Source organism: Oncorhynchus mykiss, chromosome 16, assembly GCF_013265735.2.
Source record: "Oncorhynchus mykiss isolate Arlee chromosome 16, USDA_OmykA_1.1, whole genome shotgun sequence".
Lineage (NCBI taxonomy): Eukaryota > Metazoa > Chordata > Actinopteri > Salmoniformes > Salmonidae > Oncorhynchus > Oncorhynchus mykiss.
The window spans coordinates 65,530,560-65,556,417 of record NC_048580.1 but is presented as its reverse complement, the minus strand read 5'-3'; the positions used below and the strand labels follow the sequence as shown (position 1 = coordinate 65,556,417).

The window sequence follows — 25,858 nt, the reverse complement described above, 5'->3', positions numbered from 1 at the left end:
CCTCTCCTGTCCTCTCCTGTCCTCTGCTACCCTCTCCTGTCCTCTGCTATCCTCTCCTGTCCTCTCCTGTCCCCTCCTGTCCTCTGCTATCCTCTCCTGTCCTCTGCTATCCACTCCTGTCTTCTCCTCTCCTGTCCTCTCCTGTCCTCTCCAGTCCTCTCATATCCTCTCCTGTCCTCTGCTATCCTCTCCTGTCCTCTCCTGTCCTCTGCTGTCCTCTGCTATCCTCTCGTCTGCTGTCCTCTGCTGTCCTGTCCTCTCCTGCCCTCTGCTACCCTCTCCTGTCCTCTCATGTCCTCTGCTATACTCTCCTGTCCTCTGCTATCCTCTCCTGTCTTCTGCTATCCTCTCCTGTCCTCTCCTGTCCTCTCCTGTCCCCTCTTGTCCTCTGCTAACCTCTCCTGTCCTCTGCTATCCACTCCTGTCCTCTCCTCTCCTGTCCTCTGCTGTCCTCTGCTGTCCTCTCCTGTCCTCTCCTATCCTCTCCTGTCCTCTGCTACCACTCCTGTCCTCTCCTGTCTTCTGCTATCCTGTCCTCTCCTGTCCTTTCCTCTCCTCTGCTATCCTCTCCTGTCCTCTGCTTTCCTCTCCTCTGCTATCCTGTCCTCTGCTATCCTGTCCTCTGCTTTCCCCTCCTGTCCTCTGCAAGCCTCTCCTGTCCTCTGCAATCCTCTCCTCTCCTGTCCTCTCCTCTGCTATCCTATCCTGTCCTCTCCTCTCATGTCCTCTGCTATCCTCTCCTGTCCTCTGCTATCCTCTCCTGTCCTCTGCTATCCTCTCCTGTCCTCTCCTGTCCCCTCCTGTCCTCTGCTATCCTCTCCTGTCCTCTGCTATCCACTCCTGTCCTCTCCTCTCCTGTCCTCTGCTGTCCTCTGCTGTCCTCTCTTGTCCTCTCCTATCCTCTCCTGTCCTCTGCTATCCTCTCCTGTCCTCTCCTGTCCTCTGCTATCCTCTCCTGTCCTCTGCTATCCTCTCCTGTCCTCTGCTGTCCTCTGCTATCCTCTCCTGTCCTCTGCTGTCCTCTGTTGTCCTCTCCTGTCCACTCCTCTCCTGTCCTCTGCTATCCTCTCCTGTCCTCTCCTGTCCTTTGCTATCCTCTCCTGTCCTCTCCTGTCCTCTCCTGTCCTCTACTATCCTCTCCTGTCCTCTGCTGTCCTCTCCTGTCCTCTGTTGTCCTCTCCTGTCCACTCCTCTCCTGTCCTCTGCTATCCTCTCCTGTCCTCTGTTGTCCTCTCCTGTCCACTCCTCTCCTGTCCTCTGCTATCCTCTCCTGTCCTCTCCTGTCCTTTGCTATCCTCTCCTGTCATCTCTTCTCCTGTCCTCTCCTGTCCTCTGCTATCCTCTCCTGTCCACTCCTCTCCTGTCCTCTGCTATCCTCTCCTGTCCTCTCCTGTCCTTTGCTATCCTCTCCTGTCATCTCCTCTCCTGTCCTCTCCTGTCCTCTCCTGTCCTCTCCTGTCCTCACCTCTCCTGTCCTCTGCTATCCTATCCTGTCCTGTCCTCTCCTGCATTTTTATATTTATTCTGCATCCCCATTACTTGATAGAGCAGCTACTCTTCCTGGGGTCCAATCACAATTATATACAATAAAACAATACATAACATAACACATTATTAAACACTACTCTACCACTACATATCTACAATACCACACATTATTACACACTACTCTACTACAACATATCTACAATACAACACATTATTACACTCTACTCTACCACAACATATCTACAATACAACACATTGTCACACACAACACATCTACAATACAACACATTATTACACTCTACCACAACATATCTACAATATAACACATTATTACACACTACTCTACCACTACATATCTACAATATAACACATTATTACACACTACTCTACCACTACACATCTACAATACAACACATTATTACACTCTACCACAACATATCTACAATACAACAGATTATTACACACAACATATCTACAATATAACACATTATTACACACTACTCTACCACAGCACATCTACAATACATTATTACACACTACTCTACCACTACATATCTACAATACAACAGATTATTACACACAACATATCTACAATATAACACATTATTACACACTACTCTACCACAGCACATCTACAATACAACACATTATTACACACTACTCTACCACTACACATCTACAATACAACACATTATTACACTCTACCACAACATATCTACAATACAACAGATTATTACACACTACTCTACCACAACATATCTACAATATAACACATTATTACACACTACTCTACCACTACACATCTACAATACAACACATTATTACACTCTACCACAACATATCTACAATACAACACATTATTACACACTACTCTACCACAGCACATCTACAATACATTATTACACACTACTCTACCACTACACATCTACAATACAACACATTATTACACTCTACCACTACATATCTACAATACAACAGATTATTACACACAACACATCTACAATACAACACATTATTACACTCTACCACAACATATCTACAATACAACACATTATCACACACTACCACAACATATCTACAATATAACATATTATTACACACTACTCTACCACAACACATCTACAATACATTATTACACACTACTCTACTACAACATATCTACAATACAATACATTATTACACACTACCACAACATATCTACAATACAACACATTATTACACACTACCACAACATATCTACATTACAACACATTATTACACTCTACCACAACATATCTACAATACAACACATTATCACACACTACTCTACCACAACATATCTACAATACAACACATTATTACACACTACTCTACCACAACATATCTACAATACAACACATTATTACACACTACTCTACTATGTGACCTGTCTTCTCCTTTCCCCTCTTTTCCTGTCAATTCTGTCTTCTCCTGTTCTCTCTTTTCCTGTCCTCTTTTGTCTTCTTCTGTCCTCTTTTCCTGTCCTCTCTTGTCTTCTCCTGTCCAGTCATCTCCTTTCCTATCCTCTCTTGTCTTATCCTCTCTTGTCCTGTCCTCTCTTGTCCTGTCCTCTCTTGTCCTGTCCTCTCTTGTCCTGTCCTCTCTTGTCCTGTCCTTTCATATCCAGTCCTGTCCTCTCCTCTCTTGTCCTCTCCTGTCCAGTCATCTCCTTTCCTATCCTCTCTTGTCTTATCCTCCCATGTACTGTCCTCTCTTGTCCTGTCCTCTCTTGTCCTGTCCTTTCATATCCAGTCCTGTCCTGTCCTGTCCTCTCTTGTCCTCTCCTGTCCAGTCATCTCCTTTCCTATCCTCTCTTGTCTTATCCTCCCATGTACTGTCCTCTCTTGTTCTGTCCTCTCTTGTCCTGTCCTCTCTTGTCCTGTCCTTTCATATCCAGTCCTGTCCTGTCCTCTCTTGTCCTCTCCTGTCCAGTCATCTCCTTTCCTATCCTCTCTTGTCTTATCCTCCCATGTACTGTCCTCTCTTGTCCTGTCCTCTCTTGTCCTGTCCTCTCTTGTCCTGTCCTTTCCTCTCCTGTCCATTCCTCTCCTCTTTGGTCTGGTTCATATTATCGTTCATCCTGCAAGTATTATAGTTACCTCTCCATCTTTGATTTGGACAAACACACACACACACACACACACACACACACACACACACACACACACACACACACACACACACACACGCGCACTCACACACACACACACACACGCACACACACACACACTCACACACACACACACACACACACACACACACACACACACACACACACACACACACACACACACACACACACCTCTTGCTGCAGGCTGATATGGTATCTGTTGTGGTTTGACTAATTGGCGTGTTGTAGTCTGGTCTCTTCAGACGGAACTCTTTAAGAGCTGTCTCCTGATTCGCTGTTCTCTCTCTCCACTAACGAAGCCTCTCAGCTGTCATTAAAACTCCACTGTAAATACCAGCAAACTCACACACACATACACACATGCACCCTGAGCACTGCATACTCGCCACGCTCTGTTGAGCCCCCAGAATGTTGGAGCGGAAAAGTTTATCGGGACAAAATTATACCCCTCCAATCCCCTCTCCCCTCTCCCCTCTCCCCTCTCTCTCATCCCTCCCCCCTCTCCCCTCTCCCCTCTCCCCTCTCTCTCATCCCTCCCCCCTATCTGGAGACCTTTGATTTTCTCAGATTTTCCCTTTTGTCTTTTGAAAGTGCACTTAAAGCCTATAGCTGATAGGCAGACACATTTAAACACATGGGATCTTTTTGTCTACTCGTCCGATTGAAGTCACCCCCCCTCTCCCCCCTCTTTCTGATGGTGAAGGGTGTGTGTAATTGGTCAGGGGGTGTGTCTATGAAGCCACTGCCTCTGGGCTACAGTTAAACCTTTGGTTCATTTCCTTTGGTACAGGATGCATTATAGCATTACATTTGATGCTATTTGTTCCATATGCCCGCTGCCTTGACACATACAGACCAGAGCCATGCTTTGATGACATGCTCTCAATGAGTTCATGGTGCAGCCACTTGTTACAAGAATGGTTAGATCCATGCTTTTATATTTCTCTATGAGGACTGAACACACATCCACACACATTCAGACACGCTCACACATGCACATCATTTGGAACTTGTAGTGTTGCACACACACTGCTGTTGAACCTTGCATTGTTCTCCTTAAACACACTCTCACTCACACACACTTCTGTTGGACCTTGCATTGTTCTCCTTAAACACACTCTCACTCACACACACTTCTGTTGGACCTTGCATTGTTCTCCTTAAAACACACTCTCACTCACACACACTTCTGTTGGACCTTGCATTGTTCTCCTTAAAACACACTCTCACTCACACACACTCTGCCAGGAGAGGATTACAAGTGGCAAGGATTGTGTGTGTGTGTGTGTGTGTGTGCTTGCGTGCGTGCGTGCGTGTGCGTGTGTGTTCGCGTCAAGGCTCTGTCTGAGGTCTACTCTGACAACCAGAGTAGTCTCTCACATCCAGAGTGAACACACTTGACAAGATAAGCCTCACACACTATCCTTAGTAGAGTCATGTAGAATACGTTCAATGTTGAATGGTCTGGTCTGGTGATTGTTCTGGTGAGTGGTCTGGTTAGGGGTCTGGTCCAGTCACACTATCCTTAGTAGAGTCATGTAGAATATGTTCACACGTGTGTGTTACATCTGGGATACAATCATACATATGGAAGGTCAATTTGGAATTAATATTAGTCTGGTCTGGTGAGGGGTCTGGTGAGTGGTCTGGTTAATAGTCTGGTCTGGTGAGGGGTCTGGTCTGGTGAGTGGTCTGGTGAGTGGTCTCGTGAGGGGTCTGGTGAGGGGTCTGGTTAATAGTCTGGTCTGGTGAGGGGTCTGGTCTGGTGAGTGGTCTGGTGAGTGGTCTCGTGAGGGGTCTGGTGAGGGGTCTGGTTAATAGTCTGGTCTGGTGAGTGGTCTGGTCTGGTGAATGGTCTGGTGAATTCTCTGGTCTGGTGACTGGTCTGGTCTGGTGAGTGGTCTGGTCTGGTGAATGGTCTGGTCTGGTGAGTGGTCTGGTGAGGGGTCTGGTCTGGTGAGTGGTCTGGTGAATGGTCTGGTCTGGTGAGTGGTCTGGTGAGTGGTCTGGTCTGGTGAATGGTCTGGTCTGGTGAGTGGTCTGGTGAGGGATCTGGTCTGGTGAGTGCTCTGGTCTGGTGAATGGTCTGGTCTGGTGAGGGGTCTGCTCTGGTGAGTGGTTTGTTCTGGGGAATGGTCTGGTCTGGTGAGTGTTCTGGTCTGATGAATGGTCTGGTGAGTGGTCTGTTGAGGGGTCTGGTCTGGTGAGGGGTCTGGTCTGGTGAGTGGTCTGGTGAGGGGTCTGGTCTGGTGAGTGGTCTGGTGAGTGGTCTGTTGAGGGGTCTGGTCTGGTGAGGGGTCTGGTCTGGTGAGTGGTCTGGTGAGGGGTCTGGTCTGGTGAGTGGTCTGGTGAGGGGTCTGGTCTGGTGAGGGGTCTGGTCGATGGTTTGGGGAGGGGTCTGGTGAGGGGTCTGGTCTGGTAAGTGGTCTGGTGAGAGGTCTGGTCTGGTAAGTGGTCTGGTGAGAGGTCTGGTGAGGGGTCTGGTGAGTGGTCTGTTGAGGGGTCTGGTGAGTGGTCTCATGAGGGGTCTGGTCTGGTGAGTGGTCTGGTGAGGGGTCTGGTGAGTGGTCTGGTCTGGTAAGTGGTCTGGTGAGGGGTCTGGTGAGTGGTCTGTTGACGGGTCTGGTGAGTGGTCTCATGAGGGGTCTGGTCTGGTGAGTGGTCTGGTCTGGTCTGGTGAGGGGTCTGGTGAGGGGTCTGGTCTGGTGAGTTGTTTGGTGAGGGGTCTGGTCTGGTGTGTTGTCTGGTCTGGTCTGGTGAAGGGTCTGGTGAGGGGTCTGGTCTGGTCTGGTGAGTGATCTGGTGAGGGGTCTGGTGTGGTGAGGGGTCTGGTGAGGGGTCTGGTCTGGTCTGGTGAGTGGTCTGGTGAGGGGTCTGGTCTGGTGAGGGGTCTGGTCTGGTCTGGTGAGTGGTCTGATGAGGGGTCTGGTCTGGTGAGGGGTCTGGTCTGGTGAGTGTTCTGATGAGTGGTCTGGTCTGTTGAGGGGTCTGGTTTCTGGTCTGGTGAAGGTCTGGTCTGGTGAGTGGTCTGGTCTGGTGAGGGGTCTGGTGAGGTGTCTGGTCTGGTGAGTTGTTTGGTGAGGGGTCTGGTCTGGTGAGGGGTCTGGAATGGTCTGGTGAGTGGTCTGGTGAGGGGTCTGGTCTGGTGAGTGGTCTGGTCTGGTCTGGTGAGGGGTCTGGTGAGTGGTCTGGTCTGGTTTGGTGAGTGGTCTGGTGAGGGGTCTGGTCTGGTCTGGTGAGTGGTCTGGTGAATGGTCTGGTCTGGTGAGGCGTCTGGTGAGGGGTCTGGTGGGTGGTCTGGTCTGGTCTGGTGATTGTTCTGGTGAGTGGTCTGGTTAGGGGTCTGGTCCGGTCTGGTGGGTGGTCTGGTCTGGTGAGTGGTCTGGTGAGGGGTCTGGTCTGGTGAGTGTTCTGATGAGTGGTCTGATCTGTTGAGGGGTCTGGTGACTGGTCTGGTGAGGGTGTGGTCTGGTCTGGTGAATGGTCTGGTGAATTCTCAGGTCTGGTGAAGGGTCTGGTCTGGTGAGTGGTCTGGACTGGTGAATGGTCTGGTCTGGTGAGTGGTCTGGTGAGGGGTCTGGTGAGGGGTCTGGTCTGGTGAGGGGTCTGGTTGGGTCTGGTGAGTGGTCTGGTGAGGGGTCTGGTCTGGTGAGTGGTCTGGTCTGGTGAGGGGTCTGGTTCGGTCTGGTGAGTGTTCTGATGAGTGGTCTGGTCTGTTGAGTGGTCTGTTCTGGGGAATGGTCTGGTCTGGTGAGTGTTCTGGTCTGATGAATGGTCTGGTGAGTGGTCTGGTCTGGTGAGGGGTCTGGTGAGTGGTCTGGTGAGGGTTCTGGTCTGGTGAGTGGTCTGTTCTGGGGAATGGTCTGGTCTGGTGAGTGTTCTGGTCTGATGATTGGTCTGGTGAGTGGTCTGTTGAGGGGTCTGGTCTGGTGAGGGGTCTGGTCTGGTGAGTGGTCTGGTGAGGGGTTTGGTCTGGTGAGTGGTCTGGTCTGGTCTGGTGAGTGGTCTGGTCTGGTCTGGTGAGGGGTCTGGTGAGGTGTCTGGTCTGGTGAGTTGTTTGGTGAGGGGTCTGGTCTGGTGAGTGGTCTGGTCTGGTCTGGTGAGGGGTCTGGTGAGGTGTCTGGTCTGGTGAGTGGTCTGGTGAGGGGTCTGGTCTGGTGAGTGGTCTGATGAGGGGTCTGGTCTTGTGAGGGGTCTGGTGAGTGGTCTGGTCTGGTTTGGTGAGTGGTCTGGTTAGGGGTCTGGTCTGGTCTGGTGAGTGGTCTGGTGAGGGGTCCTTTCTGGTGAGTGGTCTGATGAGGGGTATGGTCTGGTAAGGGGTCTGGTTAGTGGTCTGGTCTGGTTTGGTGAGTGGTCTGGTGAGGGGTCTGGTCTGGTCTGGTGAGTGGTCTGGTGAATGGTCTGGTCTGGTGAGGGGTCTGGTGAGGGGTCTGGTGGGTGGTCTGGTCTGGTCTGGTCTGTTGATTGTTCTGGTGAGTGGTCTGGTTAGGGGTCTGGTCCGGTCTGGTGAATGGTCTGGTCTGGTGAGGGCTCTTGTGAGGGGTCTGGTCTGGTGAGTGTTCTGATGAGTGGTCTGGTCTGTTGAGGGGTCTGGTGACTGGTCTGGTGAGGGTGTGGTCTGGTCTGGTTAATGGTCTGGTGAATTCTCTGGTCTGGTGAGAGGTCTGGTGAGTGGTCTGGTCTGATGAATGGTCTGGTCTGGTGAGTGGTCTGGTGAGGGGTCTGGTGAGTATTCTGGTGAGGGGTCTGGTCTGGTGAGGGGTCTGGTTGGGTGAGTGGTCTGGTGAGTGGTCTGGTTTGGTCTGGTGAGTGGGTTGGTGAGGGGTCTGGTCTGGTGAGTGGTCTGGTCTGGGGATTGGTTTGGTGAGGGGTCTGTTGAGGGGTCTGTTCTGGTGAGGGTTCTGGTTTGGTCTGGTGAGTGTTCTGGTGAATGGTCTGGTGAATGGTTTGGTCTGGTGAGGGGTTTGGTGAGGGGTCTGGTGGGTGGTCTGGTCTGGTCTGTCCTGGTGATTGTTCTGGTGAGTGGTTCGGTTAGGGGTCTGGTCCGTTCTGGTGAATGGTCTGGTGTGGTGAGGGGTCTGGTGAGGGGTCTGGTCTGGTGAGTGTTCTGATGAGTGGTCTGGTCTGTTGAGGGGTCTGGTGACTGGTCTGGTGAGGGTCTGGTCTGGTGAGTGGTCTGGTCTGATCTGGTGAGGTGTCTGGTGAGGTGTCTGGTCTGGTGAGTGGTCTGTTGAGGGGTCTGGTCTGGTGAGGGGTCTGGTCTGGTGAGTGGTCTGGTGAGGGGTTTGGTCTGGTGAGTGGTCTGGTCTGGTCTGGTGAGTGGTCTGGTCTGGTCTGGTGAGGGGTCTGGTGAGGTGTCTGGTCTGGTGAGTTGTTTGGTGAGGGGTCTGGTCTGGTGAGTGGTCTGGTCTGGTCTGGTGAGGGGTCTGGTGAGGTGTCTGGTCTGGTGAGTGGTCTGGTGAGGGGTCTGGTCTGGTGAGTGGTCTGATGAGGGGTCTGGTCTTGTGAGGGGTCTGGTGAGTGGTCTGGTCTGGTTTGGTGAGTGGTCTGGTTAGGGGTCTGGTCTGGTCTGGTGAGTGGTCTGGTGAGGGGTCCTTTCTGGTGAGTGGTCTGATGAGGGGTATGGTCTGGTAAGGGGTCTGGTTAGTGGTCTGGTCTGGTTTGGTGAGTGGTCTGGTGAGGGGTCTGGTCTGGTCTGGTGAGTGGTCTGGTGAATGGTCTGGTCTGGTGAGGGGTCTGGTGAGGGGTCTGGTGGGTGGTCTGGTCTGGTCTGGTCTGTTGATTGTTCTGGTGAGTGGTCTGGTTAGGGGTCTGGTCCGGTCTGGTGAATGGTCTGGTCTGGTGAGGGCTCTTGTGAGGGGTCTGGTCTGGTGAGTGTTCTGATGAGTGGTCTGGTCTGTTGAGGGGTCTGGTGACTGGTCTGGTGAGGGTGTGGTCTGGTCTGGTTAATGGTCTGGTGAATTCTCTGGTCTGGTGAGAGGTCTGGTGAGTGGTCTGGTCTGATGAATGGTCTGGTCTGGTGAGTGGTCTGGTGAGGGGTCTGGTGAGTATTCTGGTGAGGGGTCTGGTCTAGTGAGGGGTCTGGTTGGGTGAGTGGTCTGGTGAGTGGTCTGGTTTGGTCTGGTGAGTGGGTTGGTGAGGGGTCTGGTCTGGTGAGTGGTCTGGTCTGGGGATTGGTTTGGTGAGGGGTCTGTTGAGGGGTCTGTTCTGGTGAGGGTTCTGGTTTGGTCTGGTGAGTGTTCTGGTGAATGGTCTGGTGAATGGTTTGGTCTGGTGAGGGGTTTGGTGAGGGGTCTGGTGGGTGGTCTGGTCTGGTCTGGCCTGGTGATTGTTCTGGTGAGTGGTTCGGTTAGGGGTCTGGTCCGTTCTGGTGAATGGTCTGGTGTGGTGAGGGGTCTGGTGAGGGGTCTGGTCTGGTGAGTGTTCTGATGAGTGGTCTGGTCTGTTGAGGGGTCTGGTGACTGGTCTGGTGAGGGTCTGGTCTGGTGAGTGGTCTGGTCTGATCTGGTGAGGTGTCTGGTGAGGTGTCTGGTCTGGTGACTTGTTTGGTGAGGGGTCTGGTCTGGTGATGGGTCTGGTGAGGTGTCTGGTCTGGTGAGTGGTCTGGTGAGGGGTCTGATCTTGTCTGGTGCGTGGTCTGGTGATGGGTCTGGTCTGGTGAGTGGTCTGGTCTGGTCTGGTGAGGGGTCTGGTGAGTGGTCTGGTGAGGGTTCTGGTCTGGTGAGTGGTCTGTTCTGGGGAATGGTCTGGTCTGGTGAGTGTTCTGGTCTGATGATTGGTCTGGTGAGTGGTCTGTTGAGGGGTCTGGTCTGGTGAGGGGTCTGGTCTGGTGAGTGGTCTGGTGAGGGGTTTGGTCTGGTGAGTGGTCTGGTCTGGTCTGGTGAGTGGTCTGGTCTGGTCTGGTGAGGGGTCTGGTGAGGTGTCTGGTCTGGTGAGTTGTTTGGTGAGGGGTCTGGTCTGGTGAGTGGTCTGGTCTGGTCTGGTGAGGGGTCTGGTGAGGTGTCTGGTCTGGTGAGTGGTCTGGTGAGGGGTCTGGTCTGGTGAGTGGTCTGATGAGGGGTCTGGTCTTGTGAGGGGTCTGGTGAGTGGTCTGGTCTGGTTTGGTGAGTGGTCTGGTTAGGGGTCTGGTCTGGTCTGGTGAGTGGTCTGGTGAGGGGTCTGGTCTGGTGAGTGGTCTGATGAGGGGTATGGTCTGGTAAGGGGTCTGGTTAGTGGTCTGGTCTGGTTTGGTGAGGGGTCTGGTGAGGGGTCTGGTCTGGTCTGGTGAGTGGTCTGGTGAATGGTCTGGTCTGGTGAGGGGTCTGGTGAGGGGTCTGGTGGGTGGTCTGGTCTGGTCTGTTGATTGTTCTGGTGAGTGGTCTGGTTAGGGGTCTGGTCCGGTCTGGTGAATGGTCTGGTCTGGTGAGGGCTCTTGTGAGGGGTCTGGTCTGGTGAGTGTTCTGATGAGTGGTCTGGTCTGTTGAGGGGTCTGGTGACTGGTCTGGTGAGGGTGTGGTCTGGTCTGGTTAATGGTCTGGTGAATTCTCTGGTCTGGTGAGGGGTCTGGTGAGTGGTCTGGTCTGATGAATGGTCTGGTCTGGTGAGTGGTCTGGTGAGGGGTCTGGTGAGTATTCTGGTGAGGGGTCTGGTCTGGTGAGGGGTCTGGTTGGGTGAGTGGTCTGGTGAGTGGTCTGGTTTGGTCTGGTGAGTGGGTTGGTGAGGGGTCTGGTCTGGTGAGTGGTCTGGTCTGGGGATTGGTTTGGTGAGGGGTCTGTTGAGGGGTCTGTTCTGGTGAGGGTTCTGGTTTGGTCTGGTGAGTGTTCTGATGAGTGGTCTGGTCTGTTGAGTGGTCTGGTGAATGGTCTGGTGAATGGTTTGGTCTGGTGAGGGGTTTGGTGAGGGGTCTGGTGGGTGGTCTGGTCTGGTCTGGCCTGGTGATTGTTCTGGTGAGTGGTTCGGTTAGGGGTCTGGTCCGTTCTGGTGAATGGTCTGGTGTGGTGAGGGGTCTGGTGAGGGGTCTGGTCTGGTGAGTGTTCTGATGAGTGGTCTGGTCATTTGAGGGGTCTGGTGACTGGTCTGGTGAGGGTCTGGTCTGGTGAGTGGTCTGGTCTGATCTGGTGAGGTGTCTGGTGAGGTGTCTGGTCTGGTGACTTGTTTGGTGAGGGGTCTGGTCTGGTGATGGGTCTGGTGAGGTGTCTGGTCTGGTGTCTGGTCTGGTGAGGGGTCTGGTCTGGTCTGGTGCGTGGTCTGGTGATGGGTCTGGTCTGGTGAGTGGTCTGGTCTGGTCTGGTGAGGGGTCTGGTGAGTGGTCTGGTCTGGTTTGGTGAGTGGTCTGGTGAGGGGTCTGGTCTGGTCTGGTGAGTGGTCTGGTGAATGGTCTGGTCTGGTGAGGGGTCTGGTGAGGGGTCTGGTGGGTGGTCTGGTCTGGTCTGGTGATTGTTCTGGTGAGTGGTCTGGTCAGGGGTCTGGTCCGGTCTGGTGAATGGTCTGGTCTGGTGAGGGGTCTGGTCTGGTGAGTGTTCTGATGAGTGGCCTGGTCTGTTTAGGGGTCTGGTGACTGGTCTGGTGAGGGTGTGGTCTGGTCTGGTTAAAGGTTCTGGTAAATTCTCTGGTCTGGTGAGGGGTCTGGTCTGGTCAGTGGTCTGGTCTGGTGAATGGTCTGGTCTGGTGAGGGGTCTGGTGAGTAGTCTGGTGAGGGGTCTGGTCTGGTGAGGGGTCTGGTTGGGTGAGTGGTCTGGTGAGGGGTCTGGTTTGGTCTGGTGAGTGGTCTGGTGAGGGGTCTGGTCTGGTGAGTGGTCTGGTCTGGGGAATGGTTTGGTGAGGGGTCTGGTGAGGGGTCTGTTCTGGTGAGGGGTCTGGTTTGGTCTGGTGAGTGTTCTGATGAGTGGTCTGGTCTGTTGAGTGGTCTGGTGACTGGTCTGGTGAGGGTGTGGTCTGGTCTGGTGACTGGTCTGGTGAACTCTCTGGTCTGGTGAGGTGTCTGGTCTGGTGAGTGGTCTGGTCTGGTGAATGGTCTGGTCTGGTGAGGGGTCTGGTGAGTGGTCTGGTGAGGGTTCTGGTCTGGTGAGTGGTCTGTTCTGGGGAATGGTCTGGTCTGGTGAGTGTTCTGGTCTGATGAATGGTCTGGTGAGTGGTCTGTTGAGGGGTCTGGTCTGGTGAGGGGTCTGGTCTGGTCTGGTGAGTGGTCTGGTGAGGGGTCTGGTCTGGTGAGGTGTCTGGTCTGGTGAGTGGTCTGGTCTGGTGAATGGTCTGGTCTGGTGAGGGGTCTGGTGAGTGGTCTGGTGACGGTTCTGGTCTGGTGAGTGGTCTGTTCTGGGGAATGGTCTGGTCTGGTGAGTGTTCTGGTCTGATGAATGGTCTGGTGAGTGGTCTGTTGAGGGGTCTGGTCTGGCGAGGGGTCTGGTCTGGTCTGGTGAGTGGTCTGGTGAGTTGTCTGGTCTGGTCTGGTGAGTGGTCTGGTCTGGTCTGGTGAGGGGTCTGGTGAGGTGTCTGGTCTGGTGAGTGGTCTGGTGAGGGGTCTGGTCTGGTGAGTGGTCTGGTGAGGGGTCTGGTCTGGTCTGGTGAATGGTCTGGTGAGGGGTCTGGTCTGGTCTGGTGAGTGGTCTGATGAGGGGTCTGGTCTGGTGAGTTGTTTGGTGAGGGGTCTGGTCTGGTGAGTGGTCTGGTCTGGTCTGGTGATGGGTCTGGTGAGGTTTCTGGTCTGGTGAGTGGTCTGGTGAGCGGTCTGGTCTGGTCTGGTGAGTGGTCTGGTGTGGGGTCTGGTCTGGTGAGTGGTCTGGTCTGGTCTGGTGAGGGGTCTGGTGAGTGGTCTGGTCTGATTTGGTGAGGGGTCTGGTGAGGCGTTTGGTCTGGTCTGGTGAGGGGTCTGGTGTGGGGTCTGGTGGGTGGTCTGGTCTGGTCTGGTCTGGTGATTGTTCTGGAGAGTGGTCTGGTTAGGGGTCTGGTCCGGTCTGGTGAATGGTCTGGTCTGGTGAGAGGTCTGGTGAGGGGTCTGGTCTGGTGAGTGTTCTGATGAGGGGTCTGGTCTGTTGAGGGGTCTGGTGACTGGTCTGGTGAGGGTGTGGTCTGTTCTGGTTAATGGTCTGGTGAATTCTCTGATCTTGTGAGGGGTCTGGTCTGGTGAGTGGTCTGGTCTGGTGAATGGTCTGGTCTGGTGAGTGGTCTGTTCTGGGGAATGGTCTGGTCTGGTGAGTGTTCTGGTCTGATGAATGGTCTGGTGAGTGGTCTGTTGAGGGGTCTGGTCTGGCGAGGGGTCTGGTCTGGTCTGGTGAGTGGTCTGGTGAGTGGTCTGGTCTGGTCTGGTGAGTGGTCTGGTCTGGTCTGGTGAGGGGTCTGGTGAGGTGTCTGGTCTGGTGAGTGGTCTGGTGAGGGGTCTGGTCTGGTGAGTGGTCTGGTGAGGGGTCTGGTCTGGTCTGGTGAATGGTCTGGTGAGGGGTCTGGTCTGGTCTGGTGAGTGGTCTGATGAGGGGTCTGGTCTGGTGAGTTGTTTGGTGAGGGGTCTGGTCTGGTGAGTGGTCTGGTCTGGTCTGGTGATGGGTCTGGTGAGGTTTCTGGTCTGGTGAGTGGTCTGGTGAGCGGTCTGGTCTGGTCTGGTGAGTGGTCTGGTGTGGGGTCTGGTCTGGTGAGTGGTCTGGTCTGGTCTGGTGAGGGGTCTGGTGAGTGGTCTGGTCTGATTTGGTGAGGGGTCTGGTGAGGCGTTTGGTCTGGTCTGGTGAGGGGTCTGGTGTGGGGTCTGGTGGGTGGTCTGGTCTGGTCTGGTCTGGTGATTGTTCTGGAGAGTGGTCTGGTTAGGGGTCTGGTCCGGTCTGGTGAATGGTCTGGTCTGGTGAGAGGTCTGGTGAGGGGTTTGGTCTGGTGAGTGTTCTGATGAGGGGTCTGGTCTGTTGAGGGGTCTGGTGACTGGTCTGGTGAGGGTGTGGTCTGTTCTGGTTAATGGTCTGGTGAATTCTCTGATCTTGTGAGGGGTCTGGTCTGGTGAGTGGTCTGGTCTGGTGAATGGTCTGGTCTGGTGAGTGGTCTGGTGAGGGGTCTGGTGAGTAGTCTGGTCTGGTGAGGGGTCTGGTTGGGTGAGTGGTCTGGTGAGGGGTCTGGTTTGGTCTGGTGAGTTGTCTGGTGAGGGGTCTGGTCTGGTGAGTTGTCTGGTCTGGGGAATGGTTTGGTGAGGGGTCTGGTGAGGGGTCTGTTCTGGTGAGGGTGTGGTCTGGTCTGGTGAATGGTCTGGTGAATTCTCTGGTCTGGTGAGGTGTCTGGTCTGGTGAGTGGTCTGGTCTGGTGAATGGTCTGGTCTGGTGAGGGGTCTGGTGAGTGGTCTGGTGAGGGTTCTGGTCTGGTGAGTGGTCTGTTCTGGGGTATGGTCTGGTCTGGTGAGTGTTCTGGTCTGATGAATGGTCTGGTGAGTGGTCTGTTGAGGGGTCTGGTCTGGTGAGGGGTCTGGTCTGGTGAGGGGTCTGGTCTGGTGAGTGGTCTGGTGAGGGGTCTGGTCTGGTGAGTGGTCTGGTCTGGTCTGGTGAGTGGTCTGGTCTGGTCTGGTGAGGGGTCTGGTGAGGTGTCTGATCTGGTCTGGTGAGGGGTCTGGTGAGGTGTCTGGTCTGGTCTGGTGAGGGGTCTGGTGAGGTGTCTGGTCTGGTGAGTGGTCTGGTGAGGGGTCTGGTCTGGTCTGGTGAGTGGTCTGGTGAGGGGTCTGGTGAGTATTCTGGTGAGGGGTCTGGTCTGGTGAGGGGTCTGGTTGGGTGAGTGGTCTGGTGAGTGGTCTGGTTTGGTCTGGTGAGTGGGTTGGTGAGGGGTCTGGTCTGGTGAGTGGTCTGGTCTGGGGAATGGTTTGGTGAGGGGTCTGGTGAGGGGTCTGTTCTGGTGAGGGTGTGGTCTGGTCTGGTGAATGGTCTGGTGAATTCTCTGGTCTGGTGAGGTGTCTGGTCTGGTGAGTGGTCTGGTCTGGTGAATGGTCTGGTCTGGTGAGGGGTCTGGTGAGTGGTCTGGTGAGGGTTCTGGTCTGGTGAGTGGTCTGTTCTGGGGAATGGTCTGGTCTGGTGAGTGTTCTGGTCTGATGAATGGTCTGGTGAGTGGTCTGTTGAGGGGTCTGGTCTGGTGAGGGGTCTGGTCTGGTGAGGGGTCTGGTCTGGTGAGTGGTCTGGTGAGGGGTCTGGTCTGGTGAGTGGTCTGGTCTGGTCTGGTGAGTGGTCTGGTCTGGTCTGGTGAGGGGTCTGGTGAGGTGTCTGGTCTGGTGAGTGGTCTGTTCTGGTGAGTGGTCTGGTGAGGGCTCTGGTCTGGTCTGGTGAGTAGTCTGGTGAGGGGTCTGGTCTGGTCTGGTGAGTGGTCTGATGAGGGGTCTGGTCTGGTGAGGGGTCTGGTCTGGTTTGGTGAGTGGTCTGGTGAGGGGCCTGGTCTGGTCTGGTGAATGGTCTGGTGAATGGTCTGGTCTGGTGAGGGGTTTGGTGAGGGGTCTGGTGGGTGGTCTGGTCTGGTCTGGCATGGTGATTGTTCTGGTGAGTGGTCTGGTTAGGGGTCTGGTCCGGTCTGGTGAATGGTCTGGTCTGGTGAGGTGTTCTGGTGAGGGGTCTGGTCTGGTGAGTGTTCTGATGAGTGGTCTGGTCTGTTGAGGGGTCTGGTGACTGGTCTGGTGAGGGTGTGGTCTGGTGAGTGGTCTGGTCTGGTCTGGTCAGGCGTCTGGTGAGGTGTCTGGTCTGGTGAGTTGTTTGGTGAGGGGTCTGGTCTGGTGAGTGGTCTGGTCTGGTCTGGTGATGGGTCTGGTGAGGTGTCTGGTCTGGTGAGTGGTCTGGTGAGGGGTCTGGTCTGGTGAGTGGTCTGGTCTGGTCTGGTGATGGGTCTGGTGAGGTGTCTGGTCTGGTGAGGGGTCTGGTCTGGTCTGGTGAGTGGTCCGGTGAGGGGTCTGGTCTGGTGAGTGGTCTGGTGAGGGGTCTGGTCTGGTGAGTGGTCTGGTGAGGGGTCTGGTCTCGTGAGTGGTCTGATGACGGGTCTGGTCTGGTGAGGGATCTGGTGAGTGGTCTGGTCTGGTTTGGTGAGTGGTCTGGTGAGGGGTCTGGTCTGGTCTGGTGAATGGTCTGGTGAATGGTCTGGTCTGGTTAGGGGTTTGGTGAGGGGTCTGTTCTGGTCTGGTGAGTGGTCTGGTGAGGGGCCTGGTCTGGTCTGGTGAATGGTCTGGTGAATGGTCTGGTGTGGTGAGGGGTTTGGTGAGGGGTCTGGTGGGTGGTCTGGTCTGGTTTGGCCTGGTGATTGTTCTGGTGAGTGGTCTGGTTAGGGGTCTGGTCCGGTCTGGTGATTGGTCTGGTGTGGTGAGGGGTTTGGTGAGGGGTCTGGTGGGTGGTCTGGTCGGGTCTGGCGTGGTGATTGTTCTGGTGAGGGGTCTGGTGAGGGGTCTGGTCTGGTGAGTGTTCTGATGAGTGATCTGGTCTCTTGAGAGGTCTGGTGACTGGTCTGGTGAGGGGTCTGGTCTGGTGAGGGGTCTGGTGAGGTGTCTGGTCTGGTGAGTTGTTTGGTGAGGGGTGTGGTCTGGTGAGTTGTTTGGTGAGGGGTCTGGTCTAGTCTGGTGAGGGGTCTGGTGAGTGGTTTGGTCTGATTTGGTGAGGGGTCTGGTGAGGTGTCTGGTCTGGTCTGGTGAGGGGTCTGGTGTGGGGTCTGGTGGGTGGTCTGGTCTGGTCTGGTCTGGTGATTGTTCTGGAGAGTGGTCTGGTTAGGGGTCTGGTCCGGTCTGGTGAATGGTCTGGTCTGGTGAGAGGTCTGGTGAGGGGTCTGGTCTGGTGAGTGTTCTGATGAGTGGTCTGGTCTGTTGAGGGGTCTGGTGACTGGTCTGGTGAGGGTGTGGTCTGGTCTGGTTAATGGTCTGGTGAATTCTCTGGTCTGGTGAGAGGTCTGGTGAGTGGTCTGGTCTGATGAATGGTCTGGTCTGGTGAGTGGTCTGGTGAGGGGTCTGGTCTGGTGAGTGGTCTGGTCTGGTGAGTGGTCTGGTCTGGTGAATGGTCTGGTCTGGTGAGGGGTCTGGTGAGTGGTCTGGTGAGGGTTCTGGTCTGGTGAGTGGTCTGTTCTGGGGAATGGTCTGGTCTGGTGAGTGTTCTGGTCTGATGAATGGTCTGGTGAGTGGTCTGTTGAGGGGTCTGGTCTGGTGAGGGGTCTGGTCTGGTGAGGGGTCTGGTCTGGTGAGTGGTCTGGTGAGGGGTCTGGTCTGGTGAGTGGTCTGGTCTGGTCTGGTGAGTGGTCTGGTCTGGTCTGGTGAGGGGTCTGGTGAGGTGTCTGATCTGGTCTGGTGAGGGGTCTGGTGAGGTGTCTGGTCTGGTCTGGTGAGGGGTCTGGTGAGGTGTCTGGTCTGGTGAGTGGTCTGGTGAGGGGTCTGGTCTGGTCTGGTGAGTGGTCTGGTGAGGGGTCTGGTGAGTATTCTGGTGAGGGGTCTGGTCTGGTGAGGGGTCTGGTTGGGTGAGTGGTCTGGTGAGTGGTCTGGTTTGGTCTGGTGAGTGGGTTGGTGAGGGGTCTGGTCTGGTGAGTGGTCTGGTCTGGGGAATGGTTTGGTGAGGGGTCTGGTGAGGGGTCTGTTCTGGTGAGGGTGTGGTCTGGTCTGGTGAATGGTCTGGTGAATTCTCTGGTCTGGTGAGGTGTCTGGTCTGGTGAGTGGTCTGGTCTGGTGAATGGTCTGGTCTGGTGAGGGGTCTGGTGAGTGGTCTGGTGAGGGTTCTGGTCTGGTGAGTGGTCTGTTCTGGGGAATGGTCTGGTCTGGTGAGTGTTCTGGTCTGATGAATGGTCTGGTGAGTGGTCTGTTGAGGGGTCTGGTCTGGTGAGGGGTCTGGTCTGGTGAGGGGTCTGGTCTGGTGAGTGGTCTGGTGAGGGGTCTGGTCTGGTGAGTGGTCTGGTCTGGTCTGGTGAGTGGTCTGGTCTGGTCTGGTGAGGGGTCTGGTGAGGTGTCTGGTCTGGTGAGTGGTCTGTTCTGGTGAGTGGTCTGGTGAGGGCTCTGGTCTGGTCTGGTGAGTAGTCTGGTGAGGGGTCTGGTCTGGTCTGGTGAGTGGTCTGATGAGGGGTCTGGTCTGGTGAGGGGTCTGGTCTGGTTTGGTGAGTGGTCTGGTGAGGGGCCTGGTCTGGTCTGGTGAATGGTCTGGTGAATGGTCTGGTCTGGTGAGGGGTTTGGTGAGGGGTCTGGTGGGTGGTCTGGTCTGGTCTGGCATGGTGATTGTTCTGGTGAGTGGTCTGGTTAGGGGTCTGGTCCGGTCTGGTGAATGGTCTGGTCTGGTGAGGTGTTCTGGTGAGGGGTCTGGTCTGGTGAGTGTTCTGATGAGTGGTCTGGTCTGTTGAGGGGTCTGGTGACTGGTCTGGTGAGGGTGTGGTCTGGTGAGTGGTCTGGTCTGGTCTGGTCAGGCGTCTGGTGAGGTGTCTGGTCTGGTGAGTTGTTTGGTGAGGGGTCTGGTCTGGTGAGTGGTCTGGTCTGGTCTGGTGATGGGTCTGGTGAGGTGTCTGGTCTGGTGAGTGGTCTGGTGAGGGGTCTGGTCTGGTGAGTGGTCTGGTCTGGTCTGGTGATGGGTCTGGTGAGGTGTCTGGTCTGGTGAGGGGTCTGGTCTGGTCTGGTGAGGGGTGTGGTCTGGTGAGTGGTCTGGTGAGGGGTCTGGTCTGGTGAGTGGTCTGGTGAGGGATCTGGTCTCGTGAGTGGTCTGATGACGGGTCTGGTCTGGTGAGGGATCTGGTGAGTGGTCTGGTCTGGTTTGGTGAGTGGTCTGGTGAGGGGTCTGGTCTGGTCTGGTGAATGGTCTGGTGAATGGTCTGGTCTGGTGAGGGGTTTGGTGAGGGGTCTGTTCTGGTCCGGTTGAGTGGTCTGGTGAGGGGCCTGGTCTGGTCTGGTGAATGGTCTGGTGAATGGTCTGGTGTGGTGAGCGGTTCGGTGAGTGGTCTGGTGGGTGGTCTGGTCTGGTTTGGACTGGTGATTGTTCTGGTGAGTGGTCTGGTTAGTGGTCTGGTCCGGTCTGGTGAATGGTCTGGTGTGGTGAGGGGTTTGGTGAGGGGTCTGGTGGGTGGTCTGGTCTGGTCTGGCGTGGTGATTGTTCTGGTGAGGGGTCTGGTGAGGGGTCTGGTCTGGTGAGTGTTCTGATGAGTTATCTGGTCTCTTGAGAGGTCTGGTGACTGGTCTGGTGTGGGGTCTGGTATGGTGAGGGGTCTGGTGAGGTGTCTGGTCTGGTGAGTTGTTTGGTGAGGGGTGTGGTCTGGTGAGTTGTTTGGTGAGGGGTCTGGTCTGGTGAGTGGTCTGGTCTGGTCTGGTGAGGGGTCTGGTGAGGTGTCTGGTCTGGTCTGGTGAGGGGTCTGGTGAGGGGTCTGGTCTGGTCTGGTGAGTGGTCTGGTGAGGTGTCTGGTCTGGTGAGTGGTCTGGTGAGGGGTCTGGTCTGGTCTGGTGAGTGGTCTGGTGAGGGGTCTGGTCTGGTCTGGTGAGGGGTCTGGTCTGGTGAGGGATCTGGAGAGTGGTCTGGTCTGGTTTGGTGAGTGGTCTGGTCTGGTCTGGTGAATGGTCTGGTGAATGGTCTGGTCTGGTGAGGGGTTTGGTGAGGGGTCTGGCGGGTGTTCTGTTCTGGTCTGTTCTGGTGATTGTTCTGCTGAGTGGTCTGGTTAGGAGTCTGGTCCGGTCTGGTGAATAGTCTGGTCTGGTGAGGGGTCTGGTGAGGGGTCTGGTCTGGTGAGTGTTCTGATGAGTGGTCTGGTCTGTTGAGGGGTCTGGTGACTGGTCTGGTGAGGGGTCTGGTGAGTTGTCTGGTGAGTGGTCTCGTGAGGAGTTTGGTGAGGGGTCTGGTTAATAGTCTGGTCTGGTGAGTGGTCTGGTTAATAGTCTGGTCTGGTGAGTGGTCTGGTGAGGGGTCTGATCTGGTGAGGGGTCTGGTGAATGGTCTGGTCTGGTCTGGTGAATTCTCTGGTCTGGTGAGGGGTCTGGTCTGGTGAGTGGTCTGGTCTGGTGAATGGTCTGGTCTGGTGAGTGGTCTGGTGAGGTGGCTGGTGAGTGGTCTGGTGAGGGTTCTGGTCTGGTGAGTGGTCTGTTCTGGGGAATGGTCTGGTCTGGTGAGTGTTCTGGTCTGATGAATGGTCTGGTGAGTGGTCTGGTCTGGTGAGGGGTCTGGTCTGGTGAGTGGTCTGGTGGATGGTTTGGTTAGGGGTCTGGTGAGGGGTCTGGTCTGGTAAGTGGTCTGATGAGAGGTCTGGTCTGGTAAGTGGTCTGGTGAGAGGTCTGGTGAGGGGTCTGGTGAGTGGTCTGGTGAGGGGTCTGGTGAGTGGTCTGGTCTGGTAAGTGGTCTGGTGAGTGGTCTGGTGAGTGGTCTGGTGAGGGGCCTGGTGAGTGGTCTGGTGAGGGGTCTGGTCTGGTGAGTGGTCTGGTCTGGTCTGGTGAGGGGTCTAGTGAGGGGTCTGGTCTGGTCTGGTCTGGTGAGTGATCTGGTGAGGGGTCTGGTCTGGTGAGTGGTCTGATGAGTGGTCTGGTCTGTTGAGGGGTCTGGTGACTGGTCTGGTGAGGGGTCTGGTTAATAGTCTGGTCTGGTGAGTGGTCTGGTGAGGGGTCTGATCTGGTGAGGGGTCTGGTGAATGGTCTGGTCTGGTCTGGTGAATTCTCTGGTCTGGTGAGGGGTCTGGTCTGGTGAGTGGTCTGGTGAATGGTCTGGTCTGGTGAGTGGTCTGGTGAGGTGGCTGGTGAGTGGTCTGGTGAGGGTTCTGGTCTGGTGAGTGGTCTGTTCTGGGGAATGGTCTGGTCTGGTGAGTGTTCTGGTCTGATGAATGGTCTGGTGAGTGGTCTGGTCTGGTGAGGGGTCTGGTCTGGTGAGTGGTCTGGTGGATGGTTTGGTTAGGGGTCTGGTGAGGGGTCTGGTCTGGTAAGTGGTCTGATGAGAGGTCTGGTCTGGTAAGTGGTCTGGTGAGAGGTCTGGTGAGGGGTCTAGTGAGTGGTCTGGTGAGGGGTCTGGTGAGTGGTCTGGTCTGGTAAGTGGTCTGGTGAGTGGTCTGGTGAGGGGTCAGGTGAGTGGTCTGGTGAGGGGTCTGGTGAGTGGTCTGGTGAGGGGTCTGGTCTGGTGAGTGGTCTGGTCTGGTCTGGTGAGGGGTCTAGTGAGGGGTCTGGTCTGGTCTGGTCTGGTGAGTGATCTGGTGAGGGGTCTGGTCTGGTGAGTGGTCTGATGAGTGGTCTGGTCTGTTGAGGGGTCTGGTGACTGGTCTGGTGAGGGGTCTGGTGAGTTGTCTGGTGAGTGGTCTCGTGAGGAGTTTGGTGAGGGGTCTGGTTAATAGTCTGGTCTGGTGAGTGGTCTGTTGAGTGGTCTGGTGAGGGGTCTGGTTAATAGTCTGGTCTGGTGAGTGGTCTGGTGAGGTGTCTGATCTGGTGAGGGGTCTGGTGAATGGTCTGGTCTGGTCTGGTGAATTCTCTGGTCTGGTGAGGGGTCTGGTCTGGTGAGTGGTCTGGTCTGGTGAATGGTCTGGTCTGGTGAGTGGTCTGGTGAGGGGTCTGGTGAGTGGTCTGGTGAGGGTTCTGGTCTGGTGAGTGGTCTGTTCTGGGGAATGGTTTGGTCTGGTGAGTATTCTGGTCTGATGAATGGTCTGGTGAGCGGTCTGGTCTGGTGAGGGGTCTGGTCTGGTGAGTGGTCTGGTGGATGGTTTGGTTAGGGGTCTGGTGAGGGGTCTGGTCTGGTAAGTGGTCTGGTGAGAGGTCTGGTCTGGTAAGTGGTCTGGTGAGAGGTCTGGTGAGGGATCTGGTGAGTGGTCTGGTGAGAGGTCTGGTGAGTGGTCTGGTCTGGTAAGTGGTCTGGTGAGTGGTCTGGTGAGGGGTCTGGTGAGTGGTCTGTTGAGTGGTCTGGTGAGGGGCCTGGTGAGTGGTCTGGTGAGGGGACTGGTCTGGTGAGTGGTCTGGTCTGGTCTGGTGAGGGGTCTGGTGAGGGGTCTGGTCTGGTGTGTTGTTTGGTGAGGGGTCTGGTCTGGTGAGTGGTCTGGTCTGGTCTGGTGAGGGGTCTGGTGAGGGGTCTGGTCTGGTCTGGTCTGGTGAGTGATCTGGTGAGGGGTCTGGTCTGGTGAGTGGTCTGATGAGTGGTCTGGTCTGTTGAGGGGTCTGGTGACTGGTCTGGTGAGGGTCTGGTCTGGTGAGTGGTCTGGTCTGATCTGGTAAGGGATCTGGTGAGTTGTCTGGTCTGGTGAGTTGTTTGGTGAGGGGTCTGGTCTGGTGAGTGGTCTGGTCTGGTCTGGTGAGGTGTCTGGTCAGGTGAGTGGTCTGGTGAGGGGTCTGGTCTGGTCTGGTGAGTGGTCTGGTGAGGGGTCTGGTCTGGTGAGTGGTCAGGTTTGGTTTGGTGAGTGGTCTGGTGAGTGGTCTGGTCTGGTCTGGTGAGTGGTCTGGTGAATGGTCTAGTCTGGTGAGGGGTCTGGTGAGGGGTCTGGTGGGTGGTCTGGTCTGGTCTGGTCTGGTGATTGTTCTGGTGAGTGGTCTGGTTAGGGGTCTGGTCCGGTCTGGTGAATGGTCTGGTCTGGTGAGGGTTCTGGTGAGGGGTCTGGTCTGGTGAGTGTTCTGATGAGTGGTCTGGTCTGTTGAGGGGTCTGGTGACTGGTCTGGTGACGGTGTGGTCTGGTCTGGTTAATGGTCTGGTGAATTCTCTGTTCTGGTGAGGGATCTGGTCTGGTGAGTGGTCTCGTCTGGTGAATGGTCTGGTGAGGGGTCTGGTGAGTAGTCTGGTGAGGGGTCTGGTCTGGTGAGGGGTCTGGTTGGGTGAGGGGCTGGTTGGGTGAGTGGTCTGGTGAGGGGTCTGGTTTGGTCTGGTGAGTGGTCTGGTGAGGGGTCTGCTCTGGTGAGTGTTCTGGTCTGGGGAATGGTTTTGTGAGGGCTCTGGTGAGGGGTCTGTTCTGGTGAGGGGTCTGATCTGGTGAGTGTTCTGATGAGTGGTCTGGTCTTTTGAGTGGTCTGGTGACTGGTCTGGTGAGAGTGTGGTCTGGTCTGGTGAATGGTCTGGTGAATTCTCTGGTCTGGTGAGGTGTCTGGTCTGGTGAGTGGTCTGGTCTGGTGAATGGTCTGGTCTGGTGAGGGGTCTGGTGAGTGGTCTGGTGAGGGTTCTGGTCTGGTGAGTGGTCTGTTCTGGGGAATGGTCTGGTCTGGTGAGTGTTCTGGTCTGATGAATGGTCTGGTGAGTGGTCTGTTGAGGGGTCTGGTCTGGTGAGGGGTCTTGTCTGGTGAGTGGTCTGGTGAGGGGTCTGGTCTGGTGAGTGGTCTGGTCTGGTGAGGGGTCTGGTGAGGGGTCTGGTGAGGTGTCTGGTCTGGTGAGTGGTCTGGTGAGGGGTCTGGTCTGGTGAGTGTTCTGATGAGTGATCTGGTCTCTTGAGGGGTCTGGTGACTGGTCTGGGGAGAGGTCTGGTCTGGTGAGTGGTCTGGTCTGGTCTGGCGAGGGGTCTGGTGAGGTGTCTGGTCTGGTGAGTTGTTTGGTGAGGGGTCTGGTCTGGTGAGTTGTTTGGTGAGGGGTCTGTTCTGGTGAGTGGTCTGGTCTGGTGAGGTGTCTGGTTAGGTGTCTGGTCTGGTCTGGTGAGGGGTCTGGTGAGGGGTCTGGTCTGGTCTGGTGAGTGGTCTGGTGAGGGGTCTGGTCTGGTCTGGTGAGTGGTCTGATGAGGGGTCTGGTCTGGTGAGGGATCTGTTGAGTGGTCTGGTCTGGTTTGGTGAATGGTCTGGTGAGGGGTCTGGTCTGGTGAGTTGTCTGGTGAGGGTTCTGGTCTGGTCTGGTGAGTGGTCTGATGAGGGGTCTGGTCTGGTGAGGGGTCTGGTCTGGTTTGGTGAGTGGTCTGGTGAGGGGCCTGGTCTGGTCTGGTGAATGGTCTGGTGAATGGTCTGGTCTGGTGAGGGGTTTGGTGAGGATTCTGGTGGGTTGTCTGGTCTGGTCTGGCCTGGTGATTGTTCTGGTGAGTGGTCTGGTTAGGGGTCTGGTCCGGTCTGGTGAATGGTCTGGTCTGGTGAGGGGTCTGGTGAGGGGTCTGGTCTGGTGAGTGTTCTGATGATTGGTCTGGTCTGTTGAGGGGTCTGGTGACTGGTCTGGTGAGGGTCTGGTCTGGTCTGGTCAGGCGTCTGGTGAGGGGTCTGGTCTTGTCTGGTGAGTGGTCTGGTGAGGGGTCTGGTCTGGTGAGTGGTCTGGTGAGGGGTCTGGTCTGGTGAGTGGTCTGGTCTGGTGATGGGTCTGGTGAGGTGTCTGGTTTGGTGAGTGGTCTGGTGAGGGGTCTGGTCTGGTCTGGTGAGTGGTCTGGTGAGGGGTCTGGTCTGGTGAGTGGTCTGGTGAGTGGTCTGGTCTGGTTTGGTGAGTGGTCTGGTGAGGGGTCTGGTCTGGTCTGGTGAATGGTCTGGTGAATGGTCTGGTCTGGTGAGGGGTTTGGTGAGGGCTCTGGTCTGGTCTGGTGAGTGGTCTGGTGAGGGGCCTGGTCTGGTCTGGTGAATGGTCTGGTGAATGGTCTGGTGTGGTGAGTGGTTTGGTGAGGGGTCTGGTGGGTGGTCTGGTCTGGTCTGGCCTGGTGATTGTTCTGGTGAGTGGTCTGGTTAGGGGTCTGATCCAGTCTGGTGAATTGTCTGGTGTGGTGAGGGGTTTGGTGAGGGGTCTGGTGGGTGGTCTGGTCTGGTCTGGCGTGGTTATTGTTCTGGTGAGGGGTCATGTGAGGGGTCTGGTCTGGTGAGTGTTCTGATGAGTGATCTGGTCTCTTGAGGGGTCTGGTGACTGGTCTGTTGAGGGTTCTGGTCTGGTGAGTGGTCTGGTCTGGTCTGGTGAGGGGTCTGGTCTGGTCTGGTGAGTGGTCTGGTGAGGGGTTTGGTCTGGTGAGTTGTTTGGTGAGGGGTCTGGTCTGGTGAGTGGTCTGGTCTGGTCTGGTGAGGGGTCTGGTGAGGTGTCTGGTCTGGTCTGGTGAGGGGTCTGGTGAGGGGTCTGGTCTGGTCTGGTGAGTGGTCTGGTGGGTGGTCTGGTCTGGTCTGTTCTGGTGATTGTTCTGGTGAGTGGTCTGGTTAGGGGTCTGGTCCGGTCTGGTTAATAGTCTGGTCTGGTGAGGGGTCTGGTGAGTGTTCTGATGAGTGGTCTGGTCTGTTGAGGGGTCTGGTGACTGGTCTGGTGAGGGGTCTGCTGAGTTGTCTGGTGAGTGGTCTCGTGAGGAGTCTGGTGAGGGGTCTGGTTAATAGTCTGGTCTGGTGAGTGGTACGGTGAGTGGTCTGGTGAGGGGTCTGGTTAATAGTCTGGTCTGGTGAGTTGTCTGGTGAGGGGTCTGATCTGGTGAGGGGTCTGGTGAATGGTCTGGTCT

At 55.5% G+C, this 25,858-nt stretch overlaps 1 protein-coding gene across 1 annotated transcript in view; it reads left to right on the top strand.

The window, feature by feature from the left end:
* The window catches only part of LOC110518541 (ERC protein 2-like), a 488,643-nt gene that overhangs the window by 63,875 nt on the left and 398,910 nt on the right, over window positions 1–25,858 (top strand). The window lies entirely within an intron of this gene.